Raw genomic sequence first — 14,779 nt, 5'->3', positions numbered from 1 at the left:
GGTAAAACCCCATCTCTACTAAAAATACAAAAATTAGCCAGGCATGGTGGCACGCGCCTGTATTCCCAGCTACTCGGGAGGCTGAGGCAGGAGAATCGCTTAAACGCGGGAGGCGGATGTTGCAGTGAGCCGAGATTGTGCCATTGTACTCCAGCCTGGGCGACAGAGCGGGACTTTGTGTCAAAAAAATAAAAAATAAAAAATTACTTGCATACCCTAATTTTTAAATTGTTTTTGTTTTTAGATAGGGTCTTGCTCAGTCACTCAGGCTGCAGTGCAGTGGCGGGATCTTGGCTCAATGCAACTTCTGCCTCCTGGGCTTGAGCAACCCTCCAACCTCAGCCTCCCAAGTCGCTGGGACTACAGCTGCATGCTACCACATCCAGCTAATTTTTGTATTTTTTTATAGAGACAGGGTCTCACTATGTTGCACAGGCTGGTCTTGAACTCCTGAGCTCAAGCGATCCACTCGCTCTGGCCTCCCAAAGTGCTGGGATTACAGGTGTGTAATCCCTGTAATCTGGCCACTGTGCCCGTCCAGAAGTTTTGTTAATAATGCAGTTTACCCTTCACCAGCACTTCCTCTGCACCAGCCACCACTTGCTTTATAAACACTACCTCCTAGAATCTCTAGGACTGTACCCTGCCGGACTGCATTTATCATCCTCCTCTGCAGCCAAGAATCTGTAGCTTAGTGACTTGCCCAGAGCCAGGATCCAAACATCAAACCACTTCACAACATCGTCTCCTGCATGACAATAATTTGTGATTTTACTGTTCATGACTACCCATGGATGTCACATTTCCAGCTGACCACTGAGATCCAGGATGGGTCACTTCCACAGGTCAGTCACAACATTGTGATGCCTAGCTGAACACTCATCTCTGGGTGTGAGCGCCTCTGTGTGTGCCCAGCCAGGGGTTCAAGGCTTTGATGAGTTCTGATTGGTTGAATTTTACTTACTATCCAGCTGGTCCACCTGTTTTCTGTTTCACAGAGTATTTGGTGCTTTTGCTTTATTTTCTTTTTTTTTTTTTTTTTTTTTTTGAGACGGAGTCTCGCTCTGTCGCCCAGGCTGGAGTGCAGTGGCCGGATCTCAGCTCACTGCAAGCTCCGCCTCCCGGGTTCACGCCATTCTCCGGCCTCAGCCTCCCGAGTAGCTGGGACTACAGGCGCCCGCCACCTCGCCCGGCTAGTTTTTTGTATTTCTTAATAGAGACGGGGTTTCACCGTGTTAGCCAGGATGGTCTCGATCTCCTGACCTCGTGATCCGCCCGTCTCGGCCTCCCAAAGTGCTGGGATTACAGGCTTGAGCCACCGCGCCCGGCCGGTAACTTTTGCTTTATTTTCATAGCTGACAACAAACATGCAGTTCACTAGATCTTTCTGAGCCCAACATCTTCTCTAAAAAGTGGGTGAATTGGGCTGGGTGTAGTGGCTCACACCTGCAATCCCAGCCCTTGGGAGGCTGAGACAGGAGGATTACTTAAGCCCAGTAGTTCGACATTAGCCTGGGCAACACAAGGAGACCCTGCCTTTACAAGAAATAGAAAAAATATTAGCTGGGTGTGGTGGCACACACTGGTGGTCCCTGCTACTCAGGAGGCTGAGGCAGGAAGATTGCTTGAGCCTAGGTTGAGACTGCAATGAGCTGTGATTGCACCACTGCTCTCTAGCCTGGGTGACAGAGCAAGACACCCTATCTCAAAAACAAAAACAAAAACAAAAACAAAAAAAGCATGGGTGAAATGCACATTGATGGTGCAGACGACAGATTTTTGGAATTTTTAGTCTGAGCCAGAAGAAGGGTGTTGACTAGGGTATCACTGGGGCCGGCACTTGTCCCTGATTCTGGACAGTGGCAACCCAGCACCTCCCAGGCAGTCTCCCACTACCAGATGGAGAAAGGATGGGACTGTGCAGTGACGCTGTGGGTGCTGTGTGATCCCATCTTGACTGGTCAGAAAACTCCTCGGAATTGAGACCAAAACCCCATGACAGAATTGGGCAGGGAACGATACTTTCTGGTCTAAAGCAGGATATTTTGCAATTGCGGTGACACGTTTTGCAACAGAGGCTGTTCTGAGGCAGGACTTCTGGAAGGCAGTGTTTTGACTCCACTTTGGACTTTCTAGGGCAAGGCAGGCTCACAAAGCTTTTGTTTGGAGGGGTTCCAGTAATTTCTCAGAGTGAAAATAGAATTATTGCCCTTGTAATGTCATTTAAGTGTTTAATAATCAAAGTGGAATGGTGATGGGCTCTCTTGTGTGCCCCTGCCATTGGATGTGTGACCTTATTTGGGGGGACGTGGCAAATCTAAACCCTACGAAGCTGCTGCAAAGGGTCCACTCTCTGCTGTTATTCCTGGGAAATGTGTGGCTCGGACGCCACAACCTTCACTCCAGTCCTGGTCACCAGGGGTTTCACTTTCTATGGCATTCACTTCTGCACATTTTTGGATTTCAAAAAATGAAGATTGTATTACATTCGTAATAAGCAAAAAAGATAGCTTTAAAAAGTCTTTCCGGCCGGGTGCGGTGGCTCACGCCTGTAATTTCAACACTTTGGGAGGCCGAGGCAGGTGGATCACTTGAAGTCAGGAGTTCAAGACCAGCCTGGCCAACGTGGCAAAACCTCGTCTCTAATGAAAATACAAAAATTAGCCAGGCGAGGTGGCACGCACCTGTAATGCCAGGTACTCCGGAGGCTGAGGCAGGAGAATTGCTTGAACCTGGGAGGCAGAGGATTCAGTAAGCCAAGGTTGCACCACTGAACTCCAGCCTAGGCAATAGAGCATGATTCTGTATTAAAAAAAAAAAAAAAAAAAGAAAGAAAGAAAAAGTCTTTCAGAATTAGCTTAACTTCTAAGGGAGTATCAGTCCTGTGCCCCTAAACCATCATGATAAAGGAGGTATATAGTATGTATGCATTTATTTATTTATTTATTTTATTTTGAGACGGAGTCTCACTCTATCACCTGGGCTGGAGTGCAGTGGCAAGATCACGGCTCACCGCAACCTCTGCCTCCTGGGTTCAAGCGATTCTCCTGCCTCAGCCTCCCGAGTAGCTGGGATTACAGGCGCCCGCCATTACGCCCAGCTAATTTTTTTGTATTTTTAGTAGAGACAGGGTTTCACCATGTTGGCCAGGCTGGTCTTGAACTCTTGACCTTGTGATTCACCTGCCTCAGCCTCCCAAATTTCTGGGATTACAGGCGTGAGCCACCGTGACCAGCCAACTATTTTTTTTATAGATGACGAAATGTAGGCTTAGAGGTAGGGTGACCAACACGTTTTGCTTAGGAGCAAAACCCAATGTGCCCAGTCTTAGCACTGAAAGCCTAGTTCTGGGAACAACCTCAGTCCTGGGAAATTGGGACAATTGCCCATCCTGTATAGATGGGTTACTTGACATACTGAATACATGTCTAGCTAGGAAGAGGCACCACAGGGCCATTAATTTACTCATAGAGCACCTGCTGTATGCCAGATGCTCTTCTAGGTACTATGGATACAGAACTGAACAGGAAAAAAATTCTCGCAGAGCTCACATTCTTTTTTTCTGATATAAATGCCCTTCAGAAGAAGCCACATTCTTTTTTTTTTGAGATGGAATTTCACTTTGTCGCCCAGGCTAGAGGGCAGTGGCGCAATCTCAACACTGCAACCTCTGCCTCCAGTGTTCCAGTGATCCTCCTGCCTCAGCGTCCCAAGTAGTTGGGATTATAGCCACCCACGACCATGCCTGGATAATTTTTGCATGTTTAGTAGAGACTAAAATTTACCATGTTGGCCAGGTCGGTCTCGAACTCCCAGCCTCAAGTCATCTATCCACTTCAGCCTCCCAAAGTGCTGGGATTACAGGCGTGAGCTACTGCGCCTAGCCAAGAGCTCACATTCTTATAGGAAAGTGTGAATTGATATAAACAAACAAATACACAATGTATCAGGGAGTGATAAATTGGGGGAAAAAACAGCAGAATAATAGTTTTAGTGAGTACAGGGGATTGGTTTCATATTTTATTTTTTATTTTTATTTATTTTTTTTGAGACAGAGTCTCACTCTGTCACCCACGCTGGAGTGCAGTGGCACGATCTTGGCTCACTACAACCTCTGCCTCCGAGATTCAAGTGATTCTCCTGTCTCAGCCTCCCAAGTTGTTGGGATTACAGGTGCACACCACCATGCCTGGCTAATTTCTGTATTTTTAGTAAAGACGGGGTTTCACCATGTTGGCCAGGCTGGTCTCGAACTCCTGACCTCAAGTGATCCGCCTACCTTGGCTTCCCAAAGTGCTGGGATTACAGGCATGAGCTACTGTGCCCCCAGTTTCACATTTTAATAGGGCACTTGAAGAAGGCTTTTGTGCTTGAACAGAGACCCAAAGGAAGAGGAGTAAGCCCGGTATTCATTTTGAGGATGAGCAGTCTTTGCCTATTTACAGAGTGCAAAAGGGGTAACTTTGTGCTTAGTGTTTGAGGAAGAGTGGTGGCTGGAGCAGAAGCAGGGAGGAGGAGTGGATGGAGGGGTTAGAGAGGGAACTGGGGTCGCCTATCAAGTAGGAGGGCTCCCAGGACACAGCAAGGACTTGGCTCTTACTCTGAGATGAGGGGACACTGGAGAGTTTGAGTAAAACAGTGACATGATTGGAGTTACGCTTTAAAAAAACACCCTGGGCCGGACGCGGTGGCTCACACGTGTGATCCAGCACTTTGGGAAGCTGAGGCAGGTGGATCACCTGAGGTCAGAAGTTCGAGATCAGCCTGGCCAACATGGTGAAACCCCGTCTCTACTGAAGATACAAAAATTTGCTGAGTGTGGCGGCGATGCGCCTGTAGTCTCAGCTACTCGGGAGGCCGAGGCAGCAGAATCACTTGAACCTGCGAGGCGGAGGTTGCAGTGACCCGTGGTCGCACCACTGCACTCCCGCCTGGGTGAAAGAACGAGAATCTTGTTTCTGGGAGGGGAGGTTGCAGTGACCCGTGATCGCACCACTGCACTCCGGCCTGGGTGAAAGAGCGAGAATCTTGTTTCTGGGGAGGGGAGGGGCTCTGGCTTCCATAAGAGACAAAAGAGGAGAAAGGTGAAAACAGGAGAAAGCAATATATTGTCAAAACGCAGGAAAACGACTGCAGGGCCCTGAGCCAGTGTGGAGGCAGAAGGGTCAGATTCTGGGTAATTTTGAAAGCCAGGCTGACATGATATGGATACATTGTATACTGAGGGGTGTGAAGAGGCATCTAGGACACCTGTTTCTGGCCAGATTTTACAAAGGGCCCTTGTTGCTACCTTAAGGAGTTCGTGTTGAATCCTGCAGGCAGCTAAGAGTTTCTGTAGGATCTCCTTAATTTGGACCAACCCACCTGCCTATCCCAGCCGAGATTAATGAGATCTGCTGCCCAGGCCCCTACGCACAGATAACCATATTTGTAACTGATCTTTCTGACGGCACCTCCTGAGCAGGATGGAAACGGAGGGAGAGGAAGCCAGCTTCCCAAAGTAGGGTGTGGCAGGTGGCCTTACCTCTGCTTAAGGGCTGCAGTCATGGGGACCTGAATAGATCCCCACACCACTCACCAATGAGTTTCATTTGGAATGCGGTAACGTTAAACAAGAGGGTTTGTAAAAAATAAAGGCCTACACAGATTATTTATTCTGATTATTAAATCTAGGTGGAGAGTACGTGGGTATTCATGTTACTCCCTCAACTTTCCTGTGCTTAAAAATCTTATAAAGGCCGGGCGCAGTGGCTCACGCCTGTAATCCCAGCACTTTGGGAGGCCGAGGCAGGCGGATCACGAGGTCAGGAGATCGAGACCATCCTGGCTAACATGGTGAAACCCCGTCTCTACTAAAAAAAAAACAAAAACAAAAAAACCACAAAAAATTAGCTGGGCGTGGTGGCGGGCGCCTGTAGTCCCAGCTACTTGGGAGGCTGAGGCAGGAGAATGGCGTGAACCCGGGAGGCGGAGCTTGCAGTGAGCAGAGATCGTGCGCCACTGCACTCCAGCCTGGGCGACAGGGCGAGACTCCGTCTCAAAAAAACAAACAAACAAACAAACAAAAACTTACAAAAACTTTAAAACGCTCTGTCCTACCAATATAATATTTATAGGGACATGACTAGCAGCCAGGCTTTGGACACGCAGTCCCCGGCCACCAGAGGGCTGACAGGCTAGCAAAAGGGACAGAAAAATAACAAAACTGTGTCTGGAAGGCAACTACCCCCCTTGTTTTTCCTTTTCTTCTGTTTGTGTTTTGAGACGCAGTCTCACTCTGTCGCCCAGGCTGGAGCGCAGTGGCACGATCTTAGCTCACTGTAACCTTTGCCTCCTGGGTTCAAGCGATTCTCCTGCCTCAGGTTCCTGAGTAGCTGGGACTACAGGCGCCTACCACCACGCCCGGCTAATTTTTGTAATTTTTAGTAGAGACGGGGTTTCACCTTATTAGTCAGGCTGGTCTCTAACTCCTGACCTCGTGATCCGTCCGCCTCGGCCTCCCAAAGTGTTGAGATTACAGGCGTGAGCCACCGCGCCCGGCCCTGTGTTTTCTTACCAAGAAGCAGCACTGACACTCTCTCCTTTGAGGCTCCGTTTGCTGAATCCTGCCGTCTAAGGCGCTTCCCACTTTCCTTCCCTGCCCCCACTGCTGTCATTCCCACGCATCACCCTGTTTTGCAACTGCTTGTTTATGAGTCTGTAAGCCACGAAGTGGTGGGAAATACGAGATTCAAATATCTGGTGGCCGTGTGACGTGGGTAAATAACTCGATTTTTCTCAGCTTCCGTTTCCTATCAAATGGGTTGTTCTGGGAATTTGGGGAAGTAACAGTGCCGGGCACCGCGGGAGGAACCGCCAGCTGCGTCCTCGGACGTCCCCAGAGCCCGGGGCGGCGCCTGGCATGACTGTCAGGAGCGCCTCTGTGGAGAGGACAGTGAATCCCGACCCGGCACAGCCGTCCCCTCCAGAACCCCTCCCGCCGACGCCCCGCGGACCCCACGCCCGAGCGGAAGTCGGCGCCACTCCGGGGGTCTCCGGCCCGGCAGCTCCTCCCTGGCCCGGCGCCCCGAGGGGAAGCCGCCTGGGGGAGGAGACCTGCGGGAAGAGCGGCCGAGGATAAAGAGGAACTGTCCGCAGTGCGCCCGGACGCGGAGAGGCGCTAGGGTCTAGCGAGACCCGACCCGCGCGCAATTTCCGCCGGGGTCTCGGGCTGCCTGCGGGACGGAAGGGACCCAGGGCGGCTTCTGCCGAAAACGTGTCTTCTGCCGAGGGGCCCACAGAAGGCGCGACAGACACTCCACTAAGACCCCGACGCCCCGCCCTCACGCACGCACATGCGCGGAACACTCCCAGAAACACATTTCCCAGAGTGCCCCGGGAGCACGCGAGCCAATTGGAGGGCGGATAAGCGGGGGCCCACGTCTCCCAGAGGTCTCCGGTTCGCGGCTTCGTTGGTCTGATTGGCAGCCGCGACAGCCTATAGCGGCTTTTCGCTGGAGGGGCCGAGCGTCGTTTACCGGGAAGGAGCAGCTGTTGTCGCTGGTATCCCGGGAGCGGCGCAGGGAAGTGGAGTCGTCGTATTTCCGGGCGGCCCGCGGCCCACGGGGATGGGACGTCCTGGGGCTGTGCTGACCTCAAAATCTTTCCACCCGTTATTAGCCTGTCGCCCTTTTTCGTTCATGTTTACAGCAAATATTTTACGAGCGCCTACTGTGTCCCACTTACCGTGCCACGTGCGAGCATGCACGTGTCAGGCAAGATCCCTGTTCCAAAGAGGCCGAGAACAAATAAATGGTAATTACCAGTTATAACAAAGCTGTGAAAGGAACAGATATTTCAGCCTAACAGCAGCACTGCCGTTTTCTCATTTATAATTAGCAGAGGCAGGCTAGAGCAAGGATTCTCAAACTCTGCCCCCTCAGAACCCTAGAGTACAGTTTCTGAAACTTGTTTTTTGCTTTTGAACAAATCTAGTAACATGCTATGAGCGGAGAGGTAATGGTTTGGCTCAAAGAAGGCACATGTATCTGGTTTCTTATTTCAGGAGCTTCATAGGCATAGACCTCCCTCCTTCCCTTCCCTCCCCCCCAACTAGTGCCAAATCAGCCACTACTTCTTAACTGTTTTACATATTGAACTGTCAAGAAAGAGTTCCTTTGATCCAAGTATATTGCAGCCCACGAAAAAGCTTGGAAACCCAGCTAGATGGTCTGTTTTTCTAGTTCCTACGTTCGATTTAAGTCCTACCCATCAAGACTACTGTCTTCAGGTAAGCATATCGAGGCCGTATTCACCTTCATGGTAGTCTCAGGGGCACTTTCTTACACAAATGATGGTAATCATCCTAGATCATTTCCCTGCCTGCCACACTTGCCAGTTAGTTAGAAACTGTAAACCACTTAAATGTCTGTTACCAGGGCACTGGCTGAATAAGTTTTGGTGAATCCATTCCTTGGACTACACAGCATCCACTGAAAACAGTGCGGTGAATTTCTTTTGTTGTTGTTGTTTTTGTATTTTTTGAGACGGAGTCTCACTCTGTCGCCCAGGCTGGAGTACAGTGGCGCGATCTTGGCTCACTGGAAGCTCTACCTCCTGGGTTCACGCCATTCTCTCACCTCAGCCTCCCCAGCAGCTGGGACTACAGGCGCCCATCACCGCGCCCGGCTCCTTTTTTGTATTTTTAGTAGAGACAGGATTTCACCGTGCTAACTAGGATGGTCTCCATGTCCTGACGTGTGCTGCGCTCGCCTCGGCCCCCCAAAGTGCTGGGATGACAGGCGTGAGCCACCATGCCCGGCCCCAGTGCGGTGAATTTCTGTGTTCTAATGTGCAAAGATGGTCTACGTATTATTCAGTGGAAAAAGCACGTTTGCAGTAAAGTTCAGATAGTATGATCCGATGTTTGTAAACAAGAGAAAAAATATTGTTAAAATTTAAGTATCTGGAGGGAAATGCAAGAAATAAACATGACTATCTCTTAAGAGTAGAATTGGGGGTAGGAGTTGGCCTTTTCCCTCTATGTCGTCTATACGTTTTAATTTTTTTTTTTTTTTTTTAGACAGAGTCTCACGCTGTCACCCAGGCTGGAGTGCAGTGGCGCAGTCTCGGCTTACTGCAACCTCTGCCTCCTGGGTTCAAGCAATTCTCTGCCTCAGCCTCCCAAGTAGCTGGGATTACAGGTGTGTGCCACCACGCCCAGCTAATTTGTTGTATTTTTAGTAGAGACGGGGTTTCACCATGTTGGCCAGGCTGATCTTGAACTCCTGACCTTGTGATCCACCTGCCTTAGCCTCCCAAAGTGCTGGGATTATAAGCGTGAACCACTGCACCCGGCCCAGATAATTTAAAGAAATACAAAGTGTAATATCTGTAAATTTGTTTAAAGTTTGCAGTGAGGAAGATCTTTCTAACCAAGACAAAAAAGCTGAAAAAGTTTAAAAATTCAGTTAAATAGAAAAATTAGAAAACTTCAGTATGACAAAAACAGCCATGAATACAGTTAAAAGGCCACAATATAGGGAGACCCCATATCTACCCTCCACCACAAAATTAACTGGCCATGGTGGCGTGTGCCTGTGGTCCCAGCTACTCAGGAGGCTGAATTGGAAAGATCGCTTGAGCCTAGGAGGTCAAGGCTGCAGTGAGCTGTGATTGCACCACTGTACTCCAGTCTGGGTGATGGAGCAAAACTCTGTCTCAAAAAATAAAAAAAAGGTGACAGAGAAAGTATTTGTACATACAATAATACCTGAAATGTTAAAGTACTACAATTTTTTTAATGCTCAAAGGCTTAAATAGGCAACTCATGGCTGGGCGTGGTGGCTCATGCCTGTAATCCTATCACTTTGGGAGGCTGAGGTGGGTGGATCATGAGGTCAGGAAATTGAGACCATCTTGGCTAACATAGTGAAACCCTGTCTCTACTAAAAATACAAAAAATTAGCCAGGCATGGTGGCATGTGCCTGTAGTCCCAGTTACTTGGGAGGCTGAGGCAGGAGAATTGCTTGAACCCAGGAGGTGGAGGTTGCAGTGAGCTGAGATCCTGACACTGCACTATAGCCTGGGCAACAGAGTGAGACTCTGTCTCAAAAAAAAAAAAAAAAAAAAATGCAACTCAGAGAAGAAATACGAAGTACCACGTGAAAAGATGCTCAGTCTGCTAGTAATCAGAAACATCACAAGCAACTAGGGGATATTACTTTTTTAAAAATAGAGGCAGAGTCTTGTTATGTTGCCCAGGCTGGTTTAGAACTCCTGGGCTCAAGCAGTCCTCCTGCCTTGGCCTTCCAAAAGTGCTGGGATTACAGGCCTAAGCCACCACCCCCGGATGAGGGGACATTATTTTTCACCCACTATATTGTCACAAATTGATATGATTGCCACAGTTACCTTTAATGAGCATGCAGACATAGAAGCACTTTCACATCTCAAGTTAGGAGTTAAATTTGTGAAGCCTTTTTTTTTTTTTTGTGATGGAGTTTCACTCTGTCACCCAGGCTGAAATGCAGTGGTGCAATCTCCGCTCCCTGCAACCTCCACCTGTGAGGTTCAAGTGATTCTCATGCCTCAGTCTCCCGAGTAGCTGGGATTACAGGCACCCGCCACCATGCCTGGCTAATTTTTGTATTTTTAGTAGAGATGGGGTTTCAGCACGTTGGCCAGGCTGGTATCAAACCCCTGACTTTGGGTGATCTGCCCGCCTTGGCCTCCCAAAGTGCTAGGATTACAGGTGTCAGCCACCACTCCTGGCCTGTGAAGCTGTTTTGGAAGGCGATTTGATGCAAGTTTTCAAAATTAAAAATGCACAAGCCTAGGCCAGGCACGGTGGCTCATGCCTGTAATCACAGTACTTTGGGAGGCTGAGGTGAGCAGATCACTTCATCCCAGGAGTTTGAGAACAGCCTGGGCAACCAAGTGAGGCCTCGTTGCTATAAGAAATAAAAAATTAGCTGGATGCCACATGACTGTGGTCCCAGCTACTCTGAAGGCTGAGGTGGGAGGACTGCTTGAGCTCAGGAGGTCAAGGATGCAGTGAGCCAAGATTATGGCACTGCACTCCAGCCTGGGCGACAGAGCGAGAACCTGTCTCAAAAAAAAAAAAAAAAAAAAAAGCACAAGGCTTTTGCTTCAGTGATTCCATTACTAAGACTATATCAAATGTACACAAATATGCATGTTTGAAATGTTCATTGGAGTATTGGTTGTTAAAGGAAACAATTGGAGACAATCTAAATGGGGAGATAGTCAGTACAGCTGTGGTATATGCATAGTATGCATGCTATACAGTTGTTTAGAGTGGCAATGACCTATTCATCTGGACCTAGATAGATATCAAAGGCACACTGCTAATATTTAAAAAGAAGATCTGCAAAATATGTATAGCATGATATGTATATATAATTAATCCATATAGGTACATGAAGTTCCTCAGGAGGCTGGGAGGATGCACAGCATGGAGACATTAGGTGGGGGTGATGGAAAAGTCCCTCTTTTTTTTTTTTTTTTTTGAGACAGAGTCTCGCTTTGTTGCCCAGGCTGGAGTGCGGTGGCGTGATCTCAGCTCACTGCAACCTTCACTTCCTAGGTTCAAGCGATTCTCCTGCCTCAACCTCCCAAGTAGCTGGGATTGCAGGCGCCCGCCACCACGCCCAGCTAATTTTGGTATTTTTAGTAGAGACAGGGTTTCAGCATGTTGGCCAGGCTGGTCTTGAACTCCTGACCTAAAGTGATCCTCCCCACTTGGCTAGGATTACAGGCATGAACCACTGTGCCCAGACCCTCATTTTGTTTGTATACATCTATATTCATTGAATATTCTACAAGGTTTATTCATGCATGCTTATTGTTCCACTTATCTATTGTTGCATGAAAAACACCCCACTTAATAATGTAAAAGAGCAGCCTTTTATTATGCTCACAACTTGGTGGTCTGATTTCAAGCAAGACACAGAGGCACATCTCATCTCGTTCCACAATGGCTGAATCTTCAGCTAAGGTGGCTCCAGTGGCTGGAGAACACTGGAATAGTTAGACTGGCGTTGTATGTCTGGGGTTTCGGTACTTGCTGTCTATAGTTGGATTTCTTTTTCTTTTTCTTTTTTCTAATTAAGACTGAGTTTCACTCTGTCATTCAGGCTGGAGCGCAGTGGTGCGATCTCGGCTCACTGCAATCTCCACCTCCTGGGTTCAAGCGATTCTCCTACCTCAGCCTCCTGAGTAGCTAGGATTACAGGCATACGCCACCACACCCAGCTAATTTTCTGTGTTTTTTGTTTGTGTGTTTGTTTGTTTTGTTTTGTTTTGTTTTGAGATGGAGTGTCGCTCTGTCGCCCAGGCTGGAGTGCAGTGGCGCGATCTTGGCTCACTGCAAGCTCCACCTCCCGGGTTCACGCCATTCTCCTGCCTTAGCCTCCTGAGTAGCTGGGACTACAGGTGCCCGCCACCATGCCCGGCTAATTTTTTGTATTTTTTAGTAGAGACAGGATTTCACCGTGTTAGCCAGAATGGTCTTGATCTCCTGACCTCTTGATCCGCCTGCCTCAGCCTCCCAAAGTGCTGGGATTACAGGCGTGAGCCACCACGCTCGGCCAGTTTTCTGTATTTTTAGTAGAGATGGGGTTTCACCATGTTGGCCAGGCTGGTGTGGAACTCCTGACCTCAGGTGATCCACGTGCCTTGGCCTCCCAAAGTGCTGGCCCTAATTTTTGTATTTTTAGTAGATATGGGGTTTTGCCACATTGGCCAGGCTGGTCTTGAACCCCTCACCTCAAACAATCAGCCCTCCTCAGCCTCGCAAAGTGCTGGGATTACAGGCATGAGCCACCATGCCTGGCATATAGATGGATTCCTTGATTCTTCTTCCCTTTGCGTCTGCTGGGGCTGGAATGTCCCAAATTGCTTCTTCACTCATTTGTCTAGTGCTTACGCTGGGATGGCAGAAACAGCTGATGACTGAACATCTGTTTCACTCCATGTGGACAGCTTGGGCTTCCTTACAGCATGGCAGTTTCAAGTTAGGCTTTTTATGTAATGTTAAAAAATGAAGACTTTTTAACAAGAAATCCAGCCTGACCTATGATTTATAATAACATTCACTGAAATAGAGCACACCATCCTTCATTTATTTTACCAGTCAAGAAAAATGTGCCACCTATTTGGAAATCCTCTATCAGGCCTGTTTTTTCCTTCCAAGTTTCTTAGGCCATTACTCAATATATAGAGCACTAGTTCTCAATTTTGGCTGCATATTAGAATTAATGGGGAGCTTTAAATAGCTGGACTGTGGTCCAGACCACACCTGTAATCCCAGCACTTTGGGAGGCTGAGGTGGGCAGATTGCTTGAGTTCAGGAGTTTGAGACCAGCCTGAGCAACATAGCAAAACCTGTCCCTAACAAAAATACAGAAGTTACCCAAGTGTGATAGCATGTGCCTGCGGTCCCAGCTATGCAGGAGGATTGCTTTAGCCCAGAAATTCAAGGCTGCAGTGAGCCGTGATTGTGCTACTATGCTCTAGCCTGGTGACAGAGCGAGACCCAGTCTCAAATAAATAAATAAAAAGCTTGGCCTGAGGCCCAGATGAAACACATTAGAATTTCTAGGAGATGTGGTAACCAAGAATTGGAATTTTATTTTATTTTATTTTTTTGAGACAGAATTTCGCTCTTGTTGCCCAGGCTGCAGTGCAATGGCGCAGTCTCAGCTCACTACAACGTGTGCCTCCCGGGTTCAAGCAATTCTGATGCCTCAGCCTCCCAAGTAACTGGGATTACAGGTGCCCGCCACCACACCCGGCTAATTTTTCTATTTTTAGTAGAGACGGGGTTTCACCATGTTGGCCAGGATGGTCTCGAAATCCTGACCTCAGGCGATCCACCCACCTTGGCCTCGCAAAGTGCTGGGATTACAGATGTGAGCCACCACGCTTGGCCAGGAATTGGAATTTTAAAAAGGTCCCCAGGTGATTCTAATGTTGACCAAGGTTTAGACCTTCTGATCTAGATGGTGAGTAACTCTTCCATCACCAGCAGCTTCCAGGAGTGTCTCATTAGTGCACACCTGCCAAAAGTGACTGGGCAAAGTAACTGGTTGGCCATGTAGGCCAGGTCACAGAACTGTAGGAAACCTTGACTGATGGTGAAAGACTGCCTCCTGTCTTTCCAGGGCTGACTCCTATTCCCCATGGCACGCTCTTCTGTTTTGAAAGTCGGAAGACCACTGAAGAACCTGCAGCCTTCACTCCCTTGCTACAGCCAGAACGATACATCTTTGCACACAGCAGCTGTGGCCAGTGCTAGGTCTGACTCCTACCCTGCCAGTCCTTTCCTCGTTGAGCAAAATGGTTTGAAGGACAGAAAACATGGCACTTTGAGGAATAACATAAACAAATCGTCTGCTCACTTCCTAGGGGAAGCTCTGAGACCCTACCAACAATCCTTACCCCATTGGAGCTATTTGCTTTGAAGCTTTTCTCTTTAAGAGCAATGAGGGTCAAACATAAGGAAAGCACTTAGGGAAATTTGGCCAACCTTGAATTTCTGGGAGGAAGAAACAGAGGGGTACCCTCAGGAAGGAGGAGGATGGTGGGAGTGTCTGTCTTCGCCAGATCTTGACAAATAATACAAGTGACTAGGGATTTCTCCTAGCACATTAGAGCAGGCAGGACAGACAGGAGGACTCACCCCTTATGCTCCCAGCCAACCTCCCTGCAGCAGAACCTACAACCTTCTTCCCCTTTCTGGATAAGATTTGTTTCTGAGGCTGGAGTCAGTGCCTT

At 48.5% G+C, this 14,779-nt stretch overlaps 1 pseudogene; it reads left to right on the top strand.

Annotated features, from left to right (window-relative positions):
• Positions 1 to 6,652: 6,652 nt before the first annotated feature.
• On the top strand, positions 6,653 to 14,300 carry LOC112613863 (annotated as a pseudogene).
• The last annotated feature ends 479 nt before the right edge of the window (positions 14,301 to 14,779 follow it).

Source organism: Theropithecus gelada, chromosome 20 (assembly GCF_003255815.1).
Source record: "Theropithecus gelada isolate Dixy chromosome 20, Tgel_1.0, whole genome shotgun sequence".
Classification (NCBI taxonomy): Eukaryota; Metazoa; Chordata; class Mammalia; order Primates; family Cercopithecidae; genus Theropithecus; species Theropithecus gelada.
This window is presented reverse-complemented; position numbering and strand designations above follow the sequence as displayed.